The sequence below is a fragment of the Mesoplodon bidens genome (genome assembly GCF_964165515.1).
Source record: "Mesoplodon bidens genome assembly, chromosome: 7".
NCBI lineage: Eukaryota > Metazoa > Chordata > Mammalia > Artiodactyla > Ziphiidae > Mesoplodon > Mesoplodon bidens.
Window position 1 is genome coordinate 73,205,551 of NC_138164.1, and position 15,394 is coordinate 73,220,944.

At 38.8% G+C, this 15,394-nt stretch overlaps 1 pseudogene across 1 annotated transcript; it reads right to left on the reverse strand.

Annotated features, from left to right (window-relative positions):
• Positions 1–1,983: 1,983 nt before the first annotated feature.
• Positions 1,984–2,467, reverse strand: LOC308619752 (protein FAM136A-like; annotated as a pseudogene). The gene has a single exon. The product of its transcript is annotated as a protein FAM136A-like (transcript).
• Positions 2,468–15,394: the final 12,927 nt, after the last annotated feature.

A 15,394-nucleotide genomic window follows, 5' to 3' on the forward strand; every position in this document is an offset into this window, starting at 1 on the left:
GAGAAACTTGGGTAGGGATCTGAAGTAGGAGTCCGAGGACCTGGTCCTAGTCAAAGTTCTACCACCAAATAGCTGTGTGTTCTTGAGCAACTTACTTGTTACTTCTCCTTTCTGAGCTAATGACTGCTAATGCCCCTTCTACCTTTGCAATTCTATAACTTTCTTTTTCTGTTTGTAAGTATTTCATTATGATAAAGAAGACAATACAAAGAATAAAAATTCAAACTGAGTGGAAAATGAAATGTTGGTCTCTATCATACAGATCCTTCACTATCAACTGTCTTTTGTGTATTCTTTCAGGAACTGTCTGGGCTCTGTGTGTGTGTGTGTGTTTACTTTTACACTATAAAATACACATATTATACTAATCTATATCTTAATCAATTTTTCCCCAAGTACCAGTTTATCTTGAAGATTTTTCCATGTCAGCATATACAAATCTGCTACATTTGGTCCATGTCAGTGACATGGTAATGGCTGCATTATATTCTAAATAAATGGAAGTAATATTGTTTATTTAATTAGTTTCCTATTAATAGACATATAGGTTATTTTTTCTTTGTTTTTAAAAATAATGCAGCAAACATCTGTGCACATTATTTATTTATTTATTTTTCACTCCCCTGGACCTCTTAAATTTATTTCACACATTACAGAGAGAAGCATCCTGACAAAGTTATATATTCACTGGCCAGATATAAGGAAAGAAACACAATAGTGGAAGAAAAATTAAGTCTTATGTATTTTTAAAACCAAACCACTAGGAAAATATATCACAGTCTTGAAACAGCAAACAGACAGGCTATATTATCATTTCAAGTAATAAGTTGGTAAAAACACAAGGTCCTTAATAAAACGATAAGGTGCCAGAACTGGGGCAAGAACAACGCATGTTGCAAAAGTAGTATTTGGTAACGGAGGGCTGTCCCATTTTTTGCTCTAAAAGAGTCACAGCTTGCCCCTGAGTTGCTTACTTTTTCTCCTTTGACCTTCGTGTTGCCAAGGGATTGTTTCAACAGAGCTCTGTTATCACAGGGGCAAAATAAGCAATACTGGGTTTAGGCTTTCATTCTATTTTGTTTTATGAAAATCAGATTTTTCCAAAGCCAGTACTTCATAACTCTCTTAATTAAGCAGCTAACAATTCCTCTTTCACTGTTCATTCTTGAATACTAGCATATAGCACAATCAAAATCCCCTTTCCCTTCAAGGGTGAGAGTCACTGCAAGATTGTCTTGTCACTCCGCTGACTCTGCTGCTGACAGCCTCAGGGCTCATCATGGCTGCCAGTCAGAGGGAAGGTTTGTTTCCCCTACCAGTATGATACCGCTTCTTATATTTTTGCAGGGTCTCCAGGCTGAAAGATGTCATGTGTGAGAATTTTAAGAAATGCGCATCCACATCCTGACGGCCAGAAATGAATATCCGCAAGGATCCTTTCAAAGTTTTTATCGGAACTACCTCTCCCAACTCTACATCTTAAAGTAGCTTCATGCCCTTGTATATAAAACAAAACCATGCAAAACAAATCCCCAGAAGCCCCCTTTCCCCTTCTAAATTAGTGACCTCATGGATTTTGTTTTATTTCCAGTTTGTGGGAAATGTTGTAGTGATCCTTCTGGCAAACAGGAGGTTGGCAACAAACAGAAACACCTCTCCTCACACTCCACCAGCTCATAAGCAGGTCAGATGAACCTGTCAGCCTGTTGGTATCTGTGTAGTAAGAGAATCTGGTACCTTGGAGGGCTCTGGTTTGGTAGGGAGACTCCCTGTTGCCAGGATAAGCACTTCCCATGTGAAATTCAGGCTCACAAAAACTCTCCTGTGCTATCACTGACCCCAATTTTAGCACCAGGTTTTTTCACTTTCTAGTTTTCAAACACAAAGGAACCAGTGTCCAGAGGCAAGTGATGTAGGCCTTAAACTTGCTTCCATCCTTAATTTCCTTATTCATAAACGTTCCTTAGAAAACCCCAATCCCCATTTCTCTTTTTAAATAGACTCCTGCCTTCAGCACCGATGGCCAATAGCAGACATCTATTTCCCAATGGATGAGAGGCTCCTTCATCTTCTTGGTCATGGTTGGGATGAGGTTCATGTGGTCATCCACACACGTGGTCACGCAACTCTCCAGCTGCCGCTTCACCTGAAGCTCTTTACTCCCCGCATCAATTGAATCTTTGGCTTTGTCGTTGCAATGCATAGTGCACCGGGCCAGGCAGTCCTGGAACTTCTCCAACTCGCTGGTCACCAGGGCCTGGGCTTGAGCCAGAGGTGCATGGCAGCACTCAATGCACTGGTGCACTTGCTGCATGGACGCCTGGCTGTCCTCACAACAGCTGGCGCTGCACCGGAACATGAGGCCCTGCATCTTCCGGATGTTTTCTCTCTCCAGACTCTTCACCATAGAGTCCACCATTTCCTGCACCCGGAGCTGCTGCAGCTCCGCCATGGCGACACGGTGCTGCTCCGTGCCGTGCCGGCGCCCACATCCACATTATTTTTTTGCACATGCATACATTCATTTGTAGGATGGATTTTCAGAGGTTGAATTACTGGGGTTAAAGGGTGGGTATAGTAAAATTTTGATAAATATTCTCAAATTGTTCTCCAAAGAGGATGAACCAATTTATATGGCCACTAACTATGTGTTTGTAATTATTTCCCCACAGACTTACCAACACTGTGATAACTTTCTTTTGTGTGAAGAGTAATTTTTTATTGACATAATTCATAATTCATCCTTTATTAGTCTCATTTTTTTTTCCAGTAGAAATGACTCTATCCAACAAATATTTAATCTTGTAAAACTTCATTCTGTGTGAAGTATAGTATCAGATGTTTGGAGAAGTCAAAATTCATTAGAGTCAGTCTCTGCCCCTGACCAGACGCTACCACTACTGAGGAAGAAAGACACACTCGGGCCTCAGATTACCTTTCCCACCTTGTCTATTTGTAATAACTTTTGTAACCACTGTGGAACTGAAATGAGCCAGCTTCATGAATATTTTAAGTAGGTGTGAGAATTTCCATGAATATATCAAGCAGGAGAATGATGAGCATGGATTAGGCAGCCACAGCTCACTAACTTGCATCTCCTACATGCTCATTTACTACCAAGTGTATTTTTTTTCATTGATGCGAGATAGTACAAGATGTGATTGGGAATTTATGATTTCATGCCTCTTCCACAGCTCTTCCAGGTTAGCTCACTCCCTGTCCTAACTTTCTGTAACTACACTATAAAGTTTTGCATCATAATGGGAAAGAGATACTTCTGGAAAATAATGATGACTTAATGAGCAGCAATACGCCATGATTGGGACAACAAACAAAATGGTAAACATAAATGAGGCTTCTAGAAGGGAGAAATGGATGACCGGAGTGAGGAGAGGATTGTTGGGGGAGATGAATCTATTGAGAGCTGGCATCTATGAGGGAGAGATAATGACAACAAGAGCACAAGACAAATGAAGACAAGTAATGGCTACATTTAAATTCTTGTAGGCTTTGTGTTAGGTTTCTAATATTCATTAACATTAATATTAATAAACATTTCATTAACATTTAATATTAATAAACATTAACATTATAATATTAGTGTTTATTAAGTTTAGGCTGAATGTGCACAAGAGGTGTTCTGTATCAGAGACACATTTTGCTTATTAAATACCTCATAGTGAATAAGTGCTCTAGCATCCTCTTTGCCCTAGTCTTGGCCCTTGGGATGATGTGACGAGAACCATGTCAACTCTCTAATGCAAGCAGCTGGATACCCTATAGGTGAGGGATGAGGAAGATAATTTTTCTCTTCATACAAAGAAGAAGAAGGCAGCTATCTCCCATCTCTCCTGAAAGAAGAGACTACAGCCCTTTGGTATGCAAATAAAGCCTCTCCAGGAGTTTGACAGTCCCTTGCCTCTAGCCTTTTGTGACAAAGAGGTACCCAAGGTCAGGGGTTCATTCCTCCTTGAAATGGAAAAACCTAGGGAAATAATGCTCCCTTCTCCATGTACCTTCTCAATGAGTCTAGGTACCTATCCTGGGACATACCCACTTGACTTTTGGTCAACAGGAGAAATTTTAAGCTATAGATCTAATCTTATGTCATGTAGAAATGTTTCTAGGAGAAGTGAAAGTAAGTTTTCCTTTACTTTAGAGTATATATATCTTCATATCTCAGAGCCTAAGGCTTTTTACAGGTTCACTGACAAATTCTGGGAAATGTCATTTTCCTACACCTTGGTAAGGCTGTATCCTGGCATTTAGTGGGCACTGAGCCATCTTGTCCCTGGCTTTTACTGAGATGTATTGGTTTGTGGACAGGTAGAAACTGGGAGTTAACAAACCCACCTAAGACTAGCACCAGTTTATAATAGTCATTATATGCCTTGAGAGTATAGGAAGGGAGTTTTTTGTTTTATTTTAACTTGGAGGGATTTTGGGATGTTTTGTAGAAGAGCTGCTGGCTCTCTATTAAGAGGTGGCTCTTAATAATGGGCAAGAATTGTCAAACAGAAAGAAGGGTTGAAAAACTTTCCACCTAGAGCAGTGCTTCTCAAAAATTTCCAGTGGCGGACTCCTAAGGGCTAAAAGGAGTGACCACAAACTTGTGGCGTGGCTGCTGCTGCTAGGAGTGGGGTGGAGAGAATAGTTAGAAACAGGTTTATCATTTCCTTGAAGTTTCATTTGAATTTTACATTCAAATTCAAATAATAAAGTTTCCCTCCCATATCTCTGTGATCAAATTTAAGTTGTACCCTGGTTTCTCCTCTGTTCCCACATCCTCAGGGAAGAATAGTGCCTCAGTTTAAGAAACTAGGAGGGCTTCCCTGGTGGTGCAGTGGTTGAGAATCTGCCTGCTAATGCAGGGGACACGGGTTCGAGCCCTGGTCTGGGAGGATCCCACATGCCGCGGAGCAACTAGGCCCGTGAGCCATGGCCGCTGAGCCTGTGCATCCAGAGCCTGTGCTCCGCAACAAGAGAGGCCGCAGTAGTGAGAGGCCCGTGCGCCATGATGAAGAGTGGCCCCTGCTTGCCACACCTAGAGGAAGCCCTCGCATAGAAACGAAGACCCAACACAGCAAAAATAAATAAATTAATAAACTCCTACCCCCAACATCTTCTTTAAAAAAAAAAACACAACTCTGAAAAAAAAAAAACTAGGATGTAGATGGATCATTCCAAGCTGAGTCATGGTGGAAGGACTTTGAGGGGAAGTTAAGAGAGATGTGAATTACTTGCTGAGTCAGGATGGTGGGCCAGGGAGGTACATCTAGTCGGCAGTAATGTTGGAAAGACAGCGGTTTGGGGGAAGGGGACATTTCCCCCTCTATACCTCTTGAGTTCTTGTAGGTAAACTAATAATAAAATTGATACAGATTAACAGGAGAAGAAAAATTAATTCGTGCACATGGAGGTCTCTAGAAATGGGACCTAAGAAATGGCCAAAGCAGGCAGTTTTTATAGACAATGAAACAATACATTTGAGAGGTATTGACAGGACAAAGAAACTCAGGTTTGGGTGCTTAATTAATAAGAAATCTAAGCAGAGTTTGGGCTTGGGTGGTAAAGAGGTAACAAGGTTTGTTTATATAGGTCTCTCAGCCCTGAATTCTCTATCTCTGGTGATAAGCATGTCCTTCTACCTCCTGGTACAGGGAAGAGACCTTTCACATGGGAGAATTATTTCCTGCTTTCAGGGAGACAGGAAAGTCCAAGTGTCTCTCTTGTATTGGCCATTTCTTTTCTTTCTTTTTTTTTTTTAACATCTTTATTGGAGTATAATTGCTTTACAATCATGTGTTAGCTTCTGCTTTATGGCCATTTCTTAAAGTTAGTTTAATTCAAAATAATCAATATGCCATTGAGGCATATTTGGGGTGGCCTGCACTGGGCCCCAACAATGGACAAGGCAGCACATTGTGTAGGTCCTTGATTATTATGCTGAGGAATCAGAATTTTACTCTACAATCAATGAGAATCTACTCATATTCTTGACAAAGGAAATGTTGAATCACTTTAACTGTAGGAGGCAGAGGGTGACTTAGAGGCAAAAGATTCCCTAGAAAGCATCTTGAGAGAAACATGGGCCTATATTAGGACCTTGACTGTGGGGAGAGAAAAAGCAGGTGCATATCTGAGTGGGGCTGACAGATATAACCCATGTTGGATATGGGAGATCAGGGTGTAATATGTAGTAGGTAATGCCAAAGTTTGTATCCAGAGCAATTGAGAGGATGCTGAGTCTTCATCAGAAATGGGAAGCAGAGTAAGTTTAGAGAGATAAGGAGTTCTCCTTGGGACTTGTTAGGAGTGAGAGGTAATAGAATACACAGGTGTCTACATGCACCTGTGCTTGGAAAAGGGCACTTGAACTCAGAGGATAGGTTGGTAGTACCCCACCAAAGGGACAAAGTCAGTAGAGTTAATGTGCATGCATTCGGTGGATGGTTTCTGTTCTTGGAATGGGGAAATGATCACCACTAACATTTATTTCTTGTGATTATGTAAATCACTATAGTGGATCAGAAATGGCTGGTGGAGTTGGCTTGTAGCCAAAAGAAAATGTGCTAATTTGTCCCAGCCATTGTTACTCATAGAAAATTAACAAGTGAAAGAAAGGGGGAGACTGCTAATATTGTCTGCGTTTCTGAGGGTGTTTCCCATTCACTAAGGACCCAAAGTGGGGCATTAGCTCCTGCCTGTTCGCATGTGGGCTTCATTCCCAAGATGTAGCACATCCTCAGCTTGCACCGTTTTTTTTTTTTTTTTTTTTTTTGCGGTACGCGGGCCTCTCACTGTTGTGGCCTCTCCCGTTGCGGAGCACAGGCTCCGGACGCACAGGCTCAGCGGCCATGGCTCACGGGCCCAGCCGCTCCGCGGCATGTGGGATCTTCCCAGACCGGGGCACGAACCCGTGTCCCTTGCATCGGCAAGCGGACTCTCAACCACTGCGCCACCAGGGAAGCCCACTTGCACTGTTATTAAAGATTTGGAATCAGTGGGGAGAAAGGGAAAGTTGGAGAGCAATAAACCTAATTTCTTGAAGACTCTTGACTTCCTTCCCTTGATAGGGTATACTCCTAGGCAAGAATATTTTTCTCTTGACATTTTTTGCTTTTCCCCATGTTGACATACCAAGTAGTATTACTTTAAGATCAAACCAAACTATACATATGACACATTTTTATTTCCAAATTTACCAGGCGTATCTTACAATATCTTAAATGTAGATGTAAAAACTTAGTACCCTCTTCCATCTCCCCCTAGACATTTTTTCATGGATTCTAAATCTGTTAAATAAAATTTCCTTAGTAAGTTGTAAAAATACTTATTAATTCTACAGAAGTGTTGTATCTATTCTCAATGGGGCATAATTGCAAAAGTAATATGTGTTCATTGTAATAAAATCCAAGTTGACGTTTTCATCTCAAGAATGCCCCTACTCCCCATCATCAAATCCACTTTTTTATGTTCAGACAGTTTACAGTAGTTTAGTGTTTATCTCTTCAGACCTTTTATATTTTTATGAACATTTAATCATATATATATATATATACACACACACTCTATATATGCAAACATATAGTAATATATATATATATTTATATATATATATATATATATATATATATATATATGGTAACATATCTAGTTTACAGAAAAAGAAACACGGATATCCCTCAATCTTTTTTATCGTTTATGTATTATCTCATAGTATAGATGTACCATAATTTATTTAACCGTCCCTTTTGTAACAAACATTTAGGTTGTCGATAAGAATGTCTTCATTTAAAAGGAGCATCAGCTGCTGGGAAGCTAGTCACGGTGCAAATTAAGTCAGCTGGTGAGTGAACAATGAATCCATTTAAAATTTCTATTTTAGAAACCTTGCTTAAATTTGTTGTTTAAAATATTTGTTCACATGATGATACTATTGATGAAAAAGATGAGAGGAAATGATCATTCTTAGATTCTGCTAGGAAGACTGGATATTAATGCATTTTTGCTGAGAAGGAATTAGGCAATATGTATCAAGAGTTTTAAAATGATTTATCTCCTTTGATCCCGAAATTCAATTTCTGGGGATTAATTTCAAAGTTATAATAAATGCTGTAGAAAAAGATTTATGGATATAGATATTTAATAGTCTTATTTATAATAGGAAAAACATGGAAACATATACTAACTAGCGGTTAAGTAAATTATGGCCCAATAATATGACTGAATTGTCAATATAACCAATACAACCATGTTTTCAAAAATGTAGTTGTGTGAAAAACACTTACAACATAATGTCAAATGATAAAAGCTGGAGTTATCTCTTGAAATGCCTTCTTTACATTTTAAATTTCAGTTTTCCAATAAGAAACACATTTTTACTAAAGAATAAAAATTACTATGATAATTTGTGCTCAAAGGGATAACAGGTGTTTATGAAGGAAATGTCTTCAGCTCCTTCCTGTTGACACCGCTTATGGAAATTACTAAGGTTTCTAGGGGTGTCTTCAAATAAGGGAGCATCATTTTGTTTCAGTTTTTGTGGTGAGCTGGGACAGCATCTATTGGATATACTCCCTGGGGGAGGGAGGTCTCACTGTGGATAAGAGGATGAAGGACTCATTAGAACATCGTAGCATCTAACATGTCTGCTGAGTTGGAGTTTCTTGTGCATTTTTCAAATATACAGCACATTTTCCTCACATCCCTTAACAGCATTCCTCCCATGACTGAGACAGGGGACAATGCCCAAATCCATTACTCTGAAAACATTTTATAGATTTGTATTCTAGGTGAAAGCACATATTGGAAAATTGCTATTCAAACCTCAAAGTTTTGAGACTTAAAGGCAAATATGAGAGAAGCTATTTTCCTCTTTGAAGTTAAAAAGTGAAAGGAGGCAGAAGTCTCAGAATTCTAACAGTGGAGGAGTAGTGAGGGAGCACAGAGCTTTATATAGGGGTTATTTTATTTGGAACATAAATCTACCTATTATCTCTATCATCATTTTAACTTAAAATATGTTAGAGAGAAAATTCTGATCTGTAGTTCAAATAAAACTGCTAGTAGTTTAACTCTATTCCTTTGCACCTACCATTACTTGATGGCAGGATGTCAGTGTTACCTTCCATGACAGGTAAAAAAGGTCTGTAAGCTGAATAAGCAACTCTAAGGTGTAAGATGGGGGACTATAGTAGACTGGTTTCCCAATTTCTAACTATTGATTGGGTAGTTTTATGTGTCCTAACCTTTCCCCCACTCCCCTCTTTATCTTCCCCTTCTTCTTTTCCTCCTCCGCTTCCTCTTCCTTATTTTATTTTATTTATTTATTTTTTTTTGCAGTTCGCGGGCCTCTCACCACTGTGGCCTCTCCCGTTGCAGAGCACAGGCTCTGGACGTGCAGGCTCAGCGGCCATGGCTCACGGGACCAGCCGCTCCGCGGCATGTGGGATCTTCCCGGACCGGGGCACGAACCTGTGTCCCCTGCATCAGCGGGCGGACTCTCAACCACTGCGCCACCAGGGAAGCCCCTCTTCCTTATTTTAAATAGCTCCTTCCTCACCCAAACTCTGTGATTTTAGTCAAGTTTTTTTTTCATCTTTCTTACCACCATGAGAATGTCATTATTCACACAGATTATCATCACCTTGTTATCACTTAGATTTCTATATTTTAAAAACATATTGAACATATTTGAGATCAATTTGTGCCACATCAAAATCTAAGTGCTATCAGTCATGAAAATCATAACACCTCAGTTTTGGGATACAGGAGTCAGAGTTCTTTCTGAGCATCTCTTGAATTGGAGGTGGGCAGGAAGCTTTCTTGCTTTCTGGCCATTAGCTGGAAGGAAGGAAGTCTGGGATTGCTTATGGCTATATTCACAGGCTTGCAGAAAAAAAAAAACCCTATATATAATAGGGAAGAATAAGCCAAAACACAGAGAGGAGCAGAGAGGAGTAACACACACACACACACACACACACACACAGAGAAAGAGAGAAGCTTGCCACCCTTTTCCTTTTTGCAGTTGTAATACTTTTCCTTTTTTTCATAAACTAATTTGGGCTGGATTTCTATCACTTGCAATCAAAGAGTTCTGACTATTTCAATGACCATATGGGATTAGCAGTCAGAATCAGATACAGCAGTAGGTATACAGAGTTATCCTTGGATATAATAACTTTACTTGTTTGTTTTTAAACTCCAAAGGAAAGATGAGTATTTAAGGAAGTAAAGCAGTAGGCACTTTGCAAAAGAAATGCCAAACTTCAGTTTCTTTGAAACTGTTTAGCTTTGGGGAAGAGATGGAGATGATTAGGACAAGGAGTTTGACTTATAAATAAGAAATGAGCCAGGAGCAGCGAGACTCTTCTACAGCACAGAAGCTCTGTCTTGAAAAGGAATAAAAGGAATTAATTTAGAATCCCAGGCATCCCACTTTTCATCTGCTCTCAGAAACAGAAATGTGATTGAATACATTATATAGTGATAATACAGAATTTGTCCTTTTCATATTTAAGAAAGATGAGTCTGTGGATAGATTTTTTTGCCTATCAGTTCAGATAAAGAAAATCCTCTTTCTGTCTTATATTCCTCATATCAGGAATGGTCCATGGATGCTGTGGGATACACTTTCCTTCCTTCTACAAACACCAGTCAAGATTTTTTCATCCTTCCTACCACCATGAGAAAGTTGCTATCCAAATAGACTGTGATTATCTTGGTATTACTTAGATACCCATATTTTAAAAATATGTTCAACATATTTGAGATTAATGTATCCCACATCAAAATCTAAGTGTTATCAGTTTTAAAAGCCAGAAGTTTGTGGACAGTCAAGGCAAAGTGGTGGTCCTAAGGGTACTCAGTGGAATTCTGAATTCCTAGAATGATTGGCTTCTCAGTTTCTAGTATGAGAGCTCACTCTAGTCTTCCTTTGACTAATGTAGAAGCGATATTTTAACAACTGACTCATCGCCTGGAGATGCATCAAGTATTGCCTCTTATTTGTATCTGGTGTAGATTATGAGTGGTGCAATATTTATTGACTGAATGAATTTTCCAGCTTTTACATAGAAGGAAGCACAGATAAGGTATTATTTTAGAGCAAAGACATCTACAATTTTATCTTAATTCCTTAATTTATGCACTGTTCCTCTTCTTTCTGGGGAGTAGGTTGGTAAAAAATTAAAATGATGATGGGTTATATTGTTGGTATGAATTAATCTGTTTATCATTATAAAATGTCCTTCTTTAACCTTGGTAATAGTCTTTATTCTGAAATCTCCTTTGTCTGATGTAATATAGCCACTCCAGCTTTCCTTTGATTAGTTGTTAGCATGGTGTATCATTTTTAATTCCTTTATTTTAATCTATTAGTGTCTTCATATTTAAAGTGTGTTTCTCTTGGCAGCATGTGGTTGAACCTTGCTTTTTATCCAATATGATTATATCTGCTTCTTAATTGGGGCATTTAGACCATTTACATTTAATGTAAGTATTGATATGGTTGGTATAAATATACCTTCTTGTTCTTTGTTGTCTCATCTATTCTTTGCTTCCCTTTTTCCTCTTTGCATGTCTTCTTTTGGATTAATTGAATATGATTCCACTTCATATCTTTTGTTGGCTTGTTAGCTATAACACTTTGTTTTATTAATTTAGTGGTTGCTTTAGGATTTATAACATACATCTTTAATTTATTACACCCTTCAAGTAATATACCATTTTGCATATAGTGAAGAATCTTAACAACATTATACTCCCATTTTTTCCCTCCTGAACTTTGTGCTATTTTAGCACACATTCCACTTTTATATATGTTATAAAAGCTATATGTTATAAACATCATACTACATTTTTTTCTTCTTTGTTTAAACCAGGGATTGGAAGACTTTTTCTATAAAGAGACAGTCAATATTTTAGGCTTTGTGTGCCATATGGTCTCTATTACAATTTGCCACTACCACTGTAGCTCAAAACAGCCATAGATAATACCTGAATGAATAAGCATGACTGTGTTCCAATAGTACTTTATTTTAAAACTAGCAAGAAGGATTTGGTCTGTCTTAGTCCATTTGGGCTGCTATAACAAAATACCAAAGACTCAGCTTATAAACAAGAGAAATTTATTTCTCACAGTTTTGGAGTCTGAAAGTCTGAGATCAGGGTGCCAGCATTGTCAGGTGGAGACCCTTTCCAGGTCATAGACTTTTGGCTGTATCTTCACATGACAGAAGGGGTTACGGATCTTTCTGGAGCCCCTTTTATAATGTACTAATTCCATTCACGAGGGTTCCACCCTCATGACCTAAGCACCTCCCAAAGACCCCACCTGCTAATACCATCACCTTTGGGCATTAGGATCTCAACATGTGAATTTTGGGGGAGACACAGATATTCAGACCATAGCGTGGTCTGTGGGCTGCCGTTTGCTAACCCCTGGTTTAAATAATCAATTATCTTTTTAAAGATCCTACTGGTGTTCTTCATTCCTTTATGTAGCTTCACATATTCCTCTGGAATTTTCCTTCTGCCTGAAGGACTTACTTTAACATTTCTTGACATGTAGATCTGTTGATGTTAAATTCTTGCAGCTTTTGTATGTCTGAAATATTCTTAATTTCACCTTCATTTGTAAAAGATATTTTTCTGGGTTTAGAAGTCTAAGTTAACAGTATTTTCCTTTTGTCTTTTAAAAATGCTGCTGCACTCTTTTCATACATGTGTTGTTTCCAACAAGAAATCTGCTGACATTCTTGTCTTTATTCCTGTTTACATGAAACTTGTATACTATACTTGGTATAGTTTTCTTCATGTTTCTTGTACTTGGGATTCATTAAACTTCTTGGCTCTAAAGCTTTATAGTTTTCATCAAATAAAGAAAAACTTTGACCATTATTCTTCAAATATCTGCACCCTCCAACATTTGAGGGATCCATTCATTTGTGATTTAGGACTCCTGATGCTTTCCTCTCCTCTCCTCCTCCTCCTCCTTTCCCTTCTCTACCTCTTCTTTCTCTTTCCCCTCCTACACATTCTCTTTCTGTGATTCATTTTGGAGAGTTTCTATCACTATGTCATCAAGTTACTAGTCTTCTCTTCTGCATTGTTTAATTGGCCATTTATCTCAGCCACTGTATTTCTCATTTTATACATTTTAGTTTTTAATTCTAGAAGTACAATTTGGGACTTTAAAAAATGTCTTCCATGTCTCTAGTTAACGTTTTAACATATGGAATACCATTATAATATCTGTTTTAATTTCCTTTCCTGCTAACTTTAACATTTATGTCAGCTCTGGGTGGATTTTTGTTGAGTGATTTTTCTCCTCATTATGGGTTATATTTCCCTGTTTCTTTGCATGTGTGACTAGATGCCAGACATGGATTTTTACCTTGCTGGGTTCTAGAGATCTTTATATCCCTATAAATTTTCATGAGTTTTGTTCTGGATGCAGTCATGTTACTTGGAAATAGTTTGATACTTTTGGGTCCTGTTTTTGTGATCTATTAGGTGGGTCTAAAGTAGTTCTCAGTTTAAAGATCACTATGCCCCTTTACCAGACTCTTTTTGGGTATTCTACTCAAGCCCCCATGATTTACAAAGTTTTCCAAACTGCCCATGTAAGGTCAGGCACTGTTCCTTCTAATCCTTTTGGGTGGATTTTTCCACAGTCTCAGGTAGTTTCCTCACATGCATATGTTGATCTGTACTTAGCTAAATAATCTAAGTATTTTCAGATTTCCAAAGTTCTCTCTCTGAACTATTCTTTCCTCAACAGTAGTCTGTTCTCCAATTGCTGTGGTCTTTCTGGACTTTCAGCTTCATTTCTTCAACTTAGGATGTTGGGAGAAGTCCCGGGGGCTCTGTCTGTTTTCCTCTCCCTGCATTGAACTCTTTCAAGAGAGTGGGGTAATTGTAGCCCTTACCTTATTTATTTCCCATCTCTCACGGAGCACTGTTCTTATTTGCCTGATTTCCAGTATCATGAAAACCATCTTTTCATATGTTTTGTCCATTTTTTTGGTTGTTTCAGGGGGAGGGTAAATTGGTCCCACTCTAGACTTTCAGTGACATGCATTCCAGAGTGCCAACCAGCCAAGGCAGTAGGTATCAGACACTGTAGTGGTTAAAATTTTAAGTGTCTTAAGGGCACCTAGTAAATAAATTTCTTTTCTTTGCTCATATTTAGAATAAATAAGAGACAGCTGTGGAGTCACAGAGATGGCGACTATGAGATCTGCTCCTTTCTTATAAAAGTTGGAGAAAGTAGCTAAGGTTTGCAGTCAGCTCACTAACATTTTACCTTGATTTAGATAGACTTATGTAGTCACAGGTAGCATGAACAAACACAAGCCAACCCCAGAGGCCAGCCCAGATAAATCTGCAGCCTGAAGGGGCAATGAAAGTTTCCCCAAGGCAGGTAGGGAAATGCCAAAAGGAAAGAGAAGAAGGAGATGGGTGAAGCTCTATCTCCCAAATTCTACAGATAAGTAACTCCTCCTCCCCTGGGGACACCTAGTGTGGACTTTGAAAGAGGCTTGGGATGTCACTATAAGAAATGTCCCTACCTGTGGGGACCTCCTCTTCCCTGGAGGAGTAATCTTGTCCTAACTTAACACTGAAGTTCTCAAAGCTATTCAATTCAAAGACATATACAAGGATGTCCCCAGTGTGAAGTTTGGGCTCAGACCCTACTCCAACAATGCTACTTGCTGGAGCATCCCCCCTGCATCAGTGCAGTAGTTAGTAAAGTATTTGGGAAACATCCTGCCAGCCTGGAGACCTACAGTCCTATGATACCTCGCTTGCTGTCTGTCATCAGTCCATTGTTGATTTCAGATCATAGGAGGATTAAAACACATTCCTCCTCCCAAGTGCTTGGTAATCCAATCTAAGCAGAGGGCTTTAAAAGCTCAATAACAATAAACCCCCATTCATTTCACCTCAGTTAACTGGGAATCAACCAGCAGGCTGATAAGGGCTAGGCTGAAATTTACCTTTGCTTTGAAAAGCCTTTCTTCTTACAGAAATCTTACAGATTCATATATCACTGATGAATATAGATGCAAAAATTCTCAACAAAATACTAGTAAACAGAAACCAACAACACATTACAGGATCATACACCATGATCAAGTGGGATTTATCCCAGGGATGAAAGGATTCTTCAATATATGCAAATCAATCAATGTGATACATGATATTAACAAATTGAAGAATAAAAACAATATGATCATCTCAATAGATGCAGAAAAACCTTTTGACAAAATTCAACACCCATTTATGATAAAAACTCTCCAGAAAGTGGGCATAGAGGGAACCTACCTCAACATAATAAAGGCCATCTACAAAAAACCCACAGTGAACATCATTCTCAATGGTG